General features: G+C 34.7%; 1 protein-coding gene and 1 long non-coding RNA gene across 2 annotated transcripts in view; both read left to right on the top strand.

The window, feature by feature from the left end:
- The first annotated feature begins 919 nt into the window (after window positions 1-919).
- On the top strand, window positions 920-5662 carry LOC129570985 (uncharacterized). Its single transcript, XR_008688194.1, has 4 exons — window positions 920-4058; window positions 4343-4726; window positions 4871-4990; window positions 5051-5662. It is a non-coding gene; the product is annotated as an uncharacterized LOC129570985 (long non-coding RNA).
- Window positions 5663-9501: 3839 nt separating this feature from the next.
- The window catches only part of LOC129570948 (uncharacterized), a 21714-nt gene continuing 17005 nt past the window's right edge, over window positions 9502-14210 (top strand). The window contains exon 1 of the mRNA XM_055450673.1: window positions 9502-9604. The gene's annotated coding sequence lies outside the window, so the exon portion shown is untranslated. The remainder of the gene's footprint in view (window positions 9605-14210) is intronic.

Here is a 14210-nt window from a genome sequence, read left to right as displayed (position 1 = left end):
ACAAACCAAACTTGAAACAAATTACTATTTATAGAACGAATGCGATTAATGAAAATATAGTGTACTGGTCGGCAAGTACGGTGATTGCTGAAAAAAGTAGTTCCTGTTTGCGGCTCCATTCAAAGCATACATCGCACCATTTGCCATCGGTTCTTACTTGATGCATTTTCCCACTGTGACTCACATTGTTTGTACGAGAATTGACCATTGGAATTGTGTGCAATTCCAAATTACCACTTGAGTTTGATACAGTTGCAATAGTTGTTCCCATCGATTGCTTGTACGTGCCGCGTTGGCGTATTTATTTGTTTGTTTTTTTTTCTCTTTTCAAAACCAAAACATAATCGCGCGACGCGCACATTTGTTCTCTCTGGCTCGTTCGCTCTCCTCCACTGCAGTGAGTGTTTTTATTCATTTGTTTAAAATAAGCCGATAAGAAAATGTTTAAAGTCAGTCGCGCACATTTTTTTCCCGCAGCTCGGCTTGGCGTTGTAACAACAATATATGGAGTCGAAAACAAATCCAAATTACTTTAAACTTGGAGCGATAAAAAAAACTGAAAACGTACAACGCACATATTTTTTAAGTCTCGTTCAGCCGTTGTCGTTTTTCTCGAAATATTCAAAATGCATAACAATAAACAGAAAGTCAGTCAGTCATTCAGTATGAAACATAGAGTCAATTGTTTGTGTGCATTTGCGTCTATATATTGTTGGCGACAACGGGCGTGTAGTGTGTATGCCTCAGTCATGTTCAATACGATTGTTTAAAAATGCACCACATTTGCGACTTGTTTGAGAGAAGAAAAAAACGAAACGGAAAAAAATCACATTAAAAAAAACAGTTGAAATAAAAACAGCTTTTAGTTTTGGTTCGGGTTTTTATTTACTCATAACTAACGCGATACGCATGTGCTCTCTCTCTCTCTCTCTCTCTCGGCGTCCACCAACACCGTGACATTTTCGGGCTGGAAATCCGAAATTGTTTTAAATGAAAAGGGAAAAACGACTTATTTCGTCGCATTTTATCAAGTGATGCATGACACAGTTTGTTATTATTACAGCATTTTCATCGTTATGCTGTTATTGTTCGAAAATATAACATTGCCACGACAATGGGGCCTCTCCAGCACGACTCTTTAAACGGACCGAACAAAATGAAACAAACGAAACACACAAAAAAAATTTATAAACGCATATTGAGTAACGACAACAACGACGACGACTGATTTGCATCGCAATGAATTTATGTATCGAAATTTTTCGGTAACGAATGGCATTACGTTATGAGTTTCCACTTAGTCACGCTTTTCACCCATTAAACGTTGCGATGACATTGATTCAGGTTCACTGGGTTTCTTGATATGCATCGTTAAAAATCATCGCGACGACGATAGTTGAAGACATTTTTCTAGACAATTATTTCTTTTTGGCAAAACTTTCAAAAGACGCGTTCACTTCAGTTGCAGTCGAAAAAATGTAGAAAAAAAATGATGACATTCATATTCGTCCTTTTGCCCGTTTGCTCGTCCAACAGAGAAAATTCCACCGCCAAACAGACAAACACAAGAAATCACGTTTGCTATCACCGATAAAGAATTTGTATCGAATGTTTGACATTCTTGTTTGCCAAAAGAATCAGAAAACTAATGAAACGAGCAGTTTTATGGATGGCAAAAATGAGCAAAAACACGAAAATTGCATCACATCGCATTTCAACGTGGTTTTGAATTGATTTTGATTGTGTCGATACGTTTTTCGAGTTTGTCTGTCTTTGTCTCCCTCTCTTGCTCTCTCTCTCTCTCTCTCTCTCTCTATGTCTCTCGTTGTATACATTTGGGCTGGTCGCGAATGAAATATTTGCACGCCAGCTGGATTTTGCGAGCTGCGAATAGATTAAATATTTACCTTTTTTACGATGGTTGTGTTTTGGGATGCGCGTCGGTTTCACGGAAATTACCCAAAAAAACTCATTCTATTGATAAAGGTCTGTCCAATTCTATTGGCATTCTGCTTTATTTTTTAAATTCTTTAATTTACCTAGCAATTTTTCATGTGGCTTAAATACGCAAAAGCAATTTCAAAACATTGAAAGAATGAAGAGAAAGAAAAATGTGGCCATCGAGAGGGAGAGAGGATCGGTTGTAAACGAAAAGAAGATATGTGTAATAAATGACCAAAAATATTGAATGAGAGAATGGCAGAAGATTGATGTATAAGTCTCTATCTCTCTCCGTGTGTTTTTTCTTCTCTTTTTCTTGATTTCTGTGTTTATTCCTTTCAAATAACCCTGGAGACACTATCATTTCCAACCACATCTCATCGTATCCTCTCGTATTTATGTTGTTGAATAAACTATCATTTCGACAAGGAGACGAAAGAGCCAGGAACGCTCTCGTTTCATATTAGTCTTGTTATTTTTGGACAGTGTAGAAAAAGACGAAATCCTCAACAAAAACAATAAAATCTATCAAGTTGCAGTGGAGGCCAAAAAGGCAGAAGAAACAAAAATCCAAAAGTTAGAATTATAACGAACCGCCGAAATTGCCGTTTTTTTTCGTTCATTCTTTCTTTCTCTGTCTCTTTCATCTCCCTTGATCTGTGTTCGAAATGTGATCACGTCCCTTCTTTTGCTTGGCATTTCCAAGAAAATCAACGAAATTGAGAAATGGTTCAGAATAAATAAAAAAACAACGAACGAACGAACGAAAGAACGAAAGAAAGAAGAAGAACCTATAACACAGCACACGAACAAAGAGATGAAGAAAGAGAGCTGAATGATTATATGCGGATGATGGTAATGCAACGAAGACTGCAGGGAAACAAGATAAAAATAACGAATTATGTGCACAAATATGGAGGAGAGCCGAAAAAAGATCGAAACGACAGGGAGTGTGCGGGAGAGAGAAAGAGAATGAACACAAACTTTGTTATAATAACAGAATAGACAACAACAATTTTCGTGTGCCGAGTTTTTTCAAGTCGCTCCTTCTCTCTCTCTCGATGAACGAAATTTGGAAATCCTGAAAATTCAGAATGATCGAGGAAAGGTCCAAACCAAGCAACAAAAAATCATATGAAGAAGACCAAACCAGACTCTTTGATGGCTTTCTCTCTCTCTCTCTCTCTCTCTCTCTCTCCATTCTCCAAAAAAAGATAAATGCATTCGACTAACAATACAATCGATTCGATGTGTCGACCTGACCAACGTATCGAATGACTTGCTTCGTTTCATTTCATTAAAAAAAATACGAGGGAGAGAGAAGAGCCCGAAAATAAACAACATTCGATGTCGAAGATAAAATAGAGCTGTGCAGCAACAGTACTAGAACTAGCGGCAGACACCACTCAAAATTACGAAATCCAACAACAACCTATGTTAATGCATAACGAACTAAGAGCGACCATTTAAAAGCGCAATAACGATATTGATCGAGAGCTGGCATTGATTTTATTTTGAAATGTAATTAAATACAATGTTGCAACGAAGCGAACCAAACGGAGTAGAAGAAGAACAAGTGGACAGCAAATACCCTGAAAATTATCGAAACAGGTAGAATTTAATGGTGTTCTTTTTCTTAGTCAACGTTATTAGACTTTTCCCCATTCTTCAGTGTGTTAAAATTACAAACATCTGGATCTTAGTCACTGTTTGGATGTGTTGAAAACAGAAATGCTTTTGATTTGGTAATAACATAAATACTGGATCGTAAATAAGAATAAGAACCAGCAGCGAATAGGATCAAAACAAAAAAAAAGAAATACTAGAGATTTAAAAATGCACGTGCACACCAGAGACAAAAAAGAACGGAATAGACACCAGAATGAAAAAAAATGTTTACAAAGAAATCCATCTTGTTGGGAGAGGGGAGATTTTTCGCATATTTTCGTTCTTGGGACCATTTTTGAGATGATCGATACGGTCATTTGCTGTTTGTCGATTATTCGGTACTATACACCTACTAATTCTTTTTTCTCTTCGAAAATGAAACCACTCTCTATGCTGTTGGTGTGTTTTAGCGTAGTTTTCGCTGATCCAAATCATAGCCATGAAAAACCGTAAGTATTCATCAATTTATCAACCTTTTCAAATTAGGAAGTTTTTTTTATCGACAAATGAACCATTGCGACAAACAAATTCCCTCAGAATATTTTAGTTTTAAAGTGCAACATAAAGTTTTTTCATATGGAGTTGTTGTTGTAAGCTCTATATAAAAAAAAATTCATGTTGCACTATGAAACTAAAACATTCTGAGGGAATTCGTTTGTCGCAACGGTTCATATATAATGTTATCAAAAGATCAATGAAATTTTTTCAATTTAAATTATCATTTTTCTTCCAGATCTGGCACAAATCTAAATGTTTACGTCCTTACTACTAACAAAAAAGGGTATACGCCGCTTCATGAAGCCGCCTAGGGGAATTTCTCATCGAAAATAGTTTTGAAATCTTTCAAAATCTTCCACAGTTTCTGAAATCTACGTAGTTTTGCCCAAATTTAGAAAATCCATGCATATTTAGTGTTAAAAACAAGACAGTTCAGGCAAGATCACCCGACGCCATCTTGGATTTCACATAATCCGCCATCTTGAAATCTCATAAAATTTATAAAATCTATACAAATCCACATAGTTTCGATAACTTTCACATCTTCACAGTTTCAAACATCTTCGAAAATCTTCACAGTTTTTACGTGAGAAATTCCCCTAGGAAGCCGCAGTTTCTGGTAAATGGCAGAGAGTGAGTTTAACCTAATTTTGGTATGATTGAAAATATCTGTACCAAATACCCGGAGTTAAACTCACTAACATTGACAGAATTCTATCGTAAAAATTATATTGTTAATTATGAAAAAAAAATGCATTGACAGGAAACACAACGGCGGCCAAATTGTTTCTGGATGCTGGAGCTGATATAAATGCTGAATCAAACCTAGGATTTACACCACTCTTCTTGGCTTTTGCTAATTTCAATGCGAAAATACCTGGCGGTAAAAAAAAACTTTGAATATATAACTAATCAAACCATTAAAACGAAATTATTTTTACAGGAAATATGGATATGATCGAACTGCTTGTTCAGAACGGTGCACGCGTTACTATAAATAAGGGATTCAAAGCGCTTCGTTTCTTTCTGACACATTTGTTATGTAAAAACGATAAATTATGTCGTTAGTGTCATTCATCGGCATAGATTTTGCTTAAATTCGTGTAGATTTGATGTGTAGATTGGACAGTCTGAGTGAAATTGAAGACATTTCATCACACAATTGGTCTCAGAGTGTAGTATAACGTTTCAAATGCGAACAATTGTAATTTTCTTTCGAATATGATAAATTCCGTATAATTTTAGATCCATTTTACAAATATTCTATTGAGTTTTCCTTAATTTTTTTTACAACAGTGTGTTATAACTACGTTTAAAATGATCGAAAATTTTCTAATAAAAAGATTAATTAGCCTAAGCTGAGAGTTTATGTGCAAAAAACATCATCTAAATAAAGAAAATTTTCGTAAAAATTTGAATCTGATGTCAAACCATACAGAGAGTGTTGATTTTTAACAGAAAACATGGAAAGTTTTGTACATTGTAAGCTTTGCCATTGTTGGCGTCATTTCAGGAACCAGTACGCGTTAAAAGGTAATCTTAAGCCATTCGTAAGGTAATGTATGGAATCAGTTTTAAGGGATTTGTATATTTTAAATTGAATAAAAAAGATGATTGTTCAATTCAGTGGAGATAGCCAGATTTAATTTGGGTATTTTTTTATTATAGTAAAACATCGATGATGCTTTAAAATTGTAGTGCCAACATCTTTGTCAATATTTCATTATAATATCGATAAGTCATCACCTTCCATTAATTGTATGCTGAAACGCAGCGCTTCGAAAGCCACGTTATCTTTTAGTCGTGCACCGTATTGGACAAGAAGTTGGATCATATCCATACTAGCTAGAACAGTAAAAAAAATTAGTTTTCTAGTATTACCCATATTTTAAAGCGTTTTACTTACTTGAAGGGTCATAATCATGGTCCATAGTTCCGGAAGTTGCAAATGCTGTAAACAGTGGTGTGTACCCAGCATTTGATTCAATATTCACATCTGCGCCAGAATTCAGAAGCATTTTAGCAGCCTCTATGCGCCCTGAAAATAAAATGCATTAATTTTTGCATAAAATGAATTCCATACGAAATAAGTTCGAATGGTCGGAATTAATGAGTAAACATATCGGCAATATTTACTACGAAATGTAGCTAAATGCAGTGGCGTATTTCCATTGTTGTTTTTTGCATTGAGATCTTCTCCTTTGGTTATCAATAATTGAAATGGCAGTTTTCCCAAATTGTCATCTGTATGACTGTTCGTAAGATACCGAGACTTGAACTGCTCAAATCCGATTCTTAATTTGCCAATTTGATGTAATATTGTGCTATTATCAGTGGATATTTTCGCATTAACATCAACTCCATGGGCAAATAGCATCTCCATTACACCGATTTCTCCTATATAAGATGCAATAATAACGCAGGTTTAATGATAAACTTATTGAAATGCACAATATTTTAGACTGGACCTTCACTTCCAATAAAATTTTTATATTTTACTTCTATTGCAACACATATTAGCGACAGTTTTTCCAAACATACCAGAATTGAAAGCACACCTAAGCATCTCCATTCTATCATCCGTTTCTGGATTGAGCACAGCACCGTTTTCAAAAAGTAGTTTTACCATTTCTTCATTACTTTTGCCCAAATCTGAATTAAAGTATTAATTAGACTAACTGATGTACATTTCATATACGCAATAATTACCATAAATATTACAAATCGTAGCATGAAGTAGAGAATCTACTAGGGGCATCTTATCGAGTTTTAAACCATTATCCAACAGCAATTGTAACGATTCAATGGATCCGGCTTTAAAATTAAACAAAACTTTTTTAATAGTTCATTACAAATTGTATCATACAAAAAAAGATTACCAGTTACAGCTATTAAAGCAAAATTGTAAAATTGATCCAAGTTAAATCGTGTGATCATACCACTTGAACATACAGTTTTAATAAAAGCTTCTACTTTCGTCACATTTCCTGTAAAATTTAAAAATTCAGTATTTACAACATTTTTTTTATTTCAAACGCATATCATTTAGCAGACCTGCAAGGACAGCATGTGCAGCATTAGTCCTAAGATATTCATACCAATAATCGAATGGGTCTGTGTTATCAACTATATATCTGGACAGAAATTTCATTTAATAATAATTGATGGAATAAAAAATTTGACAATTTTAGGAAAGACCTTTCTCAGTGTAAATATAATAATGTTGATAAAAAAAACTTCCTACTTTCAGAGAAATAAATTGATGAATACTTACGGTTTTTCATGGCCATGATTTGGAACAGCGAAAATTACGCTAAAACACACCAACAATATGAATAGTAGTTTCATTTTCGAAGATAAAAAAGAATTAGTAGTTGTCCAGTTCCAAATAATCGACAAACAACAAATGCCCGTGTCGATCGTTTCAAAATGGTCCTAAGAACAAACATATGCGAAAAGTCTCCCCTCTCCCAACAAAATGAATTTCTTTGTAAACATATACTGTTGGAAATATAATCAAAAATGTTCCATGTAGGTAGAATGTAATTGAAAAAGCAGGAGGTAATTTTTTTTCCTATCTATTCTTCGCACCTACTTTCCAATTTTTGTTTCCTGTAAACTATCACAATGTAGTAAGGAAACAATGTAGGGTTCAACACATAAAGGTCAGATTTCAGTTGCTGGCGATCCAAGATGAACCTCATATTTCGTTTTGGTAAGTTGGTGGATTGTTGGAAAAAAAAATTCAAATTTTTTGTCAGGGATGTTAGAAAAATACCTACAAATTTGGTCCAAAAACGAAATTTCTTCATAGAATTATCGATCGGTTGAAAGATTGATATAAAATCACATTCATGGTACAGAAAACATACCTACAATAACTTACTATAGGTCTATACACTCAATTTTCGACGTAGAATTGATTTTTAGTATCATTTTACACAAGTTTATATGTATTTAATGTCAAAAAATACAAATGTTTCGAACCAAATGAGCGAATCATGCCCATAGGCATCAGTTTCATAGCTAAATCATCTCATTCGGCAAACAATTTCTGCCTTTGAAACTTTTGAATTTCTAGTATGATCCTTAACGAATATTTTGAGTACCCATATGACCAAATCGGGTGATGTTTCCACACATTTCTGGCCTCATATTCCGATGGTTCGATTTCAATTTTCAAAAAATCCTCTTAGATGAAAGCTTTGGAAAATACATTTTTGAGGTACTTCCCAAACTAAAGTTAAATTTTTTATGGATTTTATATGAAATTATTATTTTTTGTTCGACAAGTACCTCAAATATGCATTTCTTCAAGTTTTTATCTGAGCAAACACCTATTATTTTCGAGGAAAAATAACTTTTTGCCAATACACTACAAAAAGTGCATATTCAATTATTTTTTGAAAGAAAAAAATCGATTTTTTGATAGTTGAAATCGAACCATCGGAATATGAGGCCAGAAATATGTGAAAACATCACCCGATTTGGTCATATGGGTACTCAAAATGTTCGTAAAGCTAGAAGTTCAAAAGTATCAAAGGCAGTAATTTTTTGCCGAATGAGATGATTTAGATGTGAAACTGATGCATATGGGCGTGATTCGCTCATTTGGTTTGAAACAACTGTATTGTTTGACACTAAAATCAAATAAACTTGTGTAATACACAAAGAAGCAAAAAAGAAGAATCGAGTGGAATGAAGAGATGCATCGATAACAGTGAAGCTATTTCAATATTTTGTTATGAAAATGTATGAAATACAGGGTTGGTTGTGTGAAGTTCATATTGTAAACCTCAATGATTTTCACTATAGTCGAAACATGGTGTGTTTATTTGGAATTTCATACATTTGGAGATAGAAGACTCTATAAAAAAGAATAAATACAATGTAAATATTTTTTAGGTTTAGCCTAGGGGGGAAATTTGCAAAACTAGCGGCATTCGCAGAGAGTGAATTCCCCCTATTATTATATTGTGACTTTTTATCCTATCAGTTTTGAAGAGTTGATTCTTAGTTAGTATCATTTCATCAATTTAGGTGATTTTATTTTGGATTTGTTCTGGTTTTCGTTTATATATTAGATTTTTTATGAAACAAATCTTTTTTGGGCTGGCTCAATCTTTACTTGGGACCCATGCTGTCTACGGACCTGTAACTCCTGTTATTATTAAATGTGCAAAGCTATAAACTTTATAACAACAGCAAAACTTCACGAAAAGGTATTTTAAAAGATAGAAGTCACGTATGTAGTTTGCAATATGAAAGTAGAACGTGCCATCTAGACAAATAATTGAAAAATGTATAGAATCGACTATTTTCTAAGAATAGTTGTGACCTTCCTTTGTCTCAACATTTGATTTATAAATATATGTAAAGTGTTTTCATCGATTCAGTCGTACGTTTCATTTGTTAAGATCCAGAACAAAAAAGTAAAACTTTCTTGATTTTGATCACTCTTTGTGATTTGGGTGACGAAGTAACAAGTGAAAAGAGGGTAATTGTTGCCTTTAATTTAAGCTACATATTTAATCAAAAGCAAGTCGTTGTTTCGAAAAAAATAAAATAACGAATGTTTCTGTGCATAGAACACAATTTTCTTGGTGCATTTTATTCGAAGTTCGTGTTAAAAACAAAAATATATTTATCGCAGTTGTTTACCTATCGGCAAGTGAAAATAATATACCAACCAGTATAGTTCTATTCTCATCGACTTTGATTGATTTATGTATCACAATTGCCATCCATTGAGTTGGCGAGTTATTATTCAAGTTTAGAATCTATTATCAATTATTTTCATATTAGCATCAAATGCTCCTTATAACCTTCAAATCATGTCCAATTGTTAAACTCAAATCACTCTGCAGCCAACATGGATCTGCCTAAATTGACGCAAAACTTCTCGTCAATTTATCCACCGGTATAAATTGAGTGACGATTTTTGCTGTCCCAGATTCTCTAATTAAAGTGTAAAACTAAACGCTTCACATGGCCTTTGCCCTCCTGGAAACGTTTACCGAAGGTTATTTTGGACCGTTTTCTATCTGACTACTATCAAGCATTTCCGCACCTTGGTTGTATAACTATGTTTTTTATTTTATTTTATTTTTATTTAACACCACCAAGCTCTGGCTGAATATATTATAATAGAATGTGGCCGGAAAAGAGTGCAAGACTGTTACATCAATTAGTATTTACTTACAATGATTAATAATGACAATAACTATCAGTTATCGTTAAAAACCTGGTTTTTCTCGTAAACTTTTTGCATTTACACAAGTAGGACATGAAAACAAAAACACCGTCATACAACCAAGATGGAAATGCTGGATATTAGTCCGAAGTCGATGTTAAATTAAAAAAAAATTAAATTAAATCATTCGTCAACTTTTCGTAATATTGGCAAGTTTTCATTTTAACGTCAATTCCTCACAAACAGCGTATTTTGTTCAAAGTTCGCATTTTTCGATTGAAAACTCATTTTTTTGTTATTTTTAGCTAAAATAAAAAGAATTACATTCGTAATCCCGTACTTTTCCGTACCGTTGTCCGTTTTTTTCATATCTTGGAAGAAAACGCATAGTTTCAGTGAAGAATCGCCCATTTTCGCCGAAATTTCCAAATAGTTAGGTCTGAGGACACGGCCTAAATATTGCAAATGTTTCTATTTCAATTCAAGCTAATATTTTCGAAAAGCCGATATATGTTCACATGCGATTTAATTAATAAAATTGTACGATCTGTTTCCGGTCTTCTTTAAAGCTACATGAATTCAATCAAAATGCTATGTGTATGTTTTTCAATCAGGTAAGGAAGGAAAAAAAATATTTCCGCCCTGCTCGGTATAGCAAAACAAGAAACGATTCACTTACTGTCAATCATTGGAATTTTAAACATACTGAACTGTATAATATGGGGCTATGTTTCAAATAAACCGTGGGTAAAACGACTTTATGTCCACAATATTTGTTTGATTATCTGTGGTAATGTTTGCTTTTGCGCTCTTTTTTGAATTTTAGTTAACTCTGATCTTATTTCTATAGTAAGGGAGACCCGTCTTAAACGGGCCACACTTTGATTGACCGCTATAAAAGTCTTGAAATTTGGCTAAATATAATTAGAAAGGTTACTCTTTCAGGAAATATTTTTTCCAATTTTTTTGGAACTATTTTTCATTTGGCTAGCATTAGTTTGTTTGTTTTTCGATCACAAGCATACGTCAATGGGTTTCAGTAGTAAACAACGTGAAGTTGTTTGCGTTGCCCGGTATACATTATGTTCACCCTTTGGATATAAGAATAGCACTTTTCATAGGCGGTCTTCCACGACGTTTTAATAAAGATTTTGGTGTTGCTGGTCGCTATGGACCGTCATCAAGCAAAAAATATCATCGAATTAGCTTTAAAGTGCTATTCAATTACTTAAAATACGATGTTCGAACATAAAAATTGCGTTTCAGTGCATAACAAGAAAAATTTGGGTGGTCTAAGACGGTAAAGGTGGCCCGTTTAAACCAAAACACACGATTTTTGCATGATGAAATAACACCAAAATTATCTTTGTACATGGAAAATACATCATTTATAAATTTATACAACACATTTGATCTATTTACCTCCAGGAATTGTCAAAAAATAATCACAGAGTGGTTGTCGGCAAAATGCACTAAAAACTTTTATTCAGAAAATTTCGACACGAAAAATTTATATCGTGCATGGAGTACGTTTTTACTCTTCAAAACTACACTGAAAGTTAGCTCTCGATGATTCACTAATTTGGCGCTGATCAGTTTGACGTTCATATAACATATGTCATCTATCAGAATTTTTCGTGATGGCCCTTTTAACCCGGTGGCCCATTTAAGACGGTTCTCTCTTACAAATACGCTTGCATTTGGTCAAGATCATCTTTACTGGTATATCGTTTGCGTCGTGGCCATCATTTAATGTGATTGGCTGCGGTTCATTAAGTCAAAGCTCTGAATTTCAAAGATTGTTGGTATTTTAATTTTCGAAACGAATTGATAAATAATTCGGAATTATATTGCGGTAAGGCGAAGAACAAAGGAACCTGTCCACGAGACAGCCACAAGAAAGAAAAGGCCATTCCGATTGATTGTCATTCATCAAAACTTTGGTATTTCTATTAACGTTCATTGATCTGATTTGTCTTGTTGTGCGTGTGTGTTCGAGTATGTGTAAAATCAAACAAATGAGCCGAAAACTTCTACCATTCACTTTCTCCCCATCTCGTTTGATTCAAACAAACAATTTTCATAGTCGATTATCGTTTGGGCTTTGATTTCCTTATTCGATGCATGTGGAATTTTAATAAATTTGAAATTTTCTATGAACATACATATCGATGGCATATCTATATTTCTTTGTCGACTGTTTTTTTCTTTCTCGCCTGTTTTTTCTTTCGCTAATGCCGTGCATCTAGCTGAGGTTCGCGTGTGTGTGCCACACAGGGAATGTTTCTTGGCTTTTGATCATAATTGCCGATTAATGTTTAGCAATTACTTTTAAAAAAATTGCTTTTTTAATCGGTTGCACTGGAGTCGAGTGGAGTGGAGATGCGATGCATACGCTTCTTTGCTTTTAAAGAGGCAAACGTGCAATCAATGTCAATTCAATTAATTTACTCTTTTTTCGAAAGTCCCCTCTATCTCTTTCTCTCTCTCCTCGTCTCTATCTCTTTCCACCTCATCGTCGCGTTTGCCATAGACCTGTGCCTAATTTGGCGCACACAAATCACGGATAGAATTACATGTGGCAACAATGAAATCGGCTCAAATTGCTTATCTCGGTGATATTGGCGTTTTTGCTGCTTGCACCTTTTTCCATTCAAAAGGAAATTCAGAAGCAACATGAACTCTCGTTATGCGATGCATCGAGCAATTGAAAAGACCAACCGACTGCTGTTGCTGCTCTTGCAGTATTGTGTGGCTGAGTGGAAAATAAACTGATTCTGATGCTTGTGCTTTTTTTCTTATTCACTTTGCTTCGTTCTCAACTCTTCGTTTTCGCCCAAGTTGAATAATAAACAAATGATGTTTTTTTTCGTTCGAGTGTGCGTGCATTGCCATTTAGCTGGTTGCTGGCGAACAGACCCCATGGGTTGGGTGCTCTGTGTGTTTGTTGCGCGTTCGCTTAACATCACGTACAACGCATTATTTTCTGCTTTGATTTCGTTTCAGTTTCTTCGCCTCATTCTGTATTCTATGTAATTTATTTCAAGTATTATGCATTATTATGGCTCTTGTGCCCACTGCACATTGCTCTCTCTCTCTCTTTCCTCCTCTCGGTTGGAACCATTGCGGTTTGTGTGCACACCGCCACCGCCACAACGAAAGACAACAACAACTACAACAAAAAAAATGAACCAACGAATGTAAAGAGGAGAAAACAAGGGAAAAATAACCGAGCAACAAACAACTCTCTTTGTTCAGTAATTATTATTATTCGTCTCAGTCAGAATGCAAACACAGAACAATCCATTCTATGCTCCATATGCTAAGCGAAAACGAACCAAAACCCATCGAAATCATGGCCCGAAAAAAAAACAGTCGACTTCGAAAATTTCTGTACGAAAAGCCAATTCAAATGCAATTGCATTTATTGGCCGATAGCAGGATATCATTAGGTGTTTTCTTCTTATTCTTATGAAGAAAGCAAAATAACAAACGATGCTGTCCACTATTTCAAAGGAAGCTCTTGCTCGTAATTTTACATCCAAAATAATTACAGACGATGCATTTCATTAACTTGTTTTTACATCACCATACTTCTCTCTCTCTCTCTCTCTCTCTATCTCATTCACTCTCCCGGTCAGCTAGCCGGGCATTGCACATTCATGCAGCACCATTGCAAGAGAGTAAATTGCCGCATGTCGTAAGTGATAAACGAATCGCATTTCAAGAAATGAAAATTAAATGAACTTTAATTTGCATGGTCTTTTAGTTGCTGATGCAGACGCCGCTGCCTCACTAATTTCGCTTTCACAAACTGAGCACATACTCAATTGCTTCTTGCCTCACTCGCGCATTGCAAGGTCTCTCTCTCTCTCTCTCTCTCTCTCTCTCTCTCTCTCTCTCTCTCTCT

The sequence above is a fragment of the Sitodiplosis mosellana genome, unplaced genomic scaffold (assembly GCF_009176505.1).
Source record: "Sitodiplosis mosellana isolate CC-2019 unplaced genomic scaffold, AAFC_SMos_1.0 Smas_scaffold_1, whole genome shotgun sequence".
In the NCBI taxonomy this organism is placed as follows: Eukaryota; Metazoa; Arthropoda; class Insecta; order Diptera; family Cecidomyiidae; genus Sitodiplosis; species Sitodiplosis mosellana.
The sequence above is the reverse complement of the archived record's forward strand: the minus strand, read 5'-3'. Positions and strand labels throughout refer to the sequence as shown.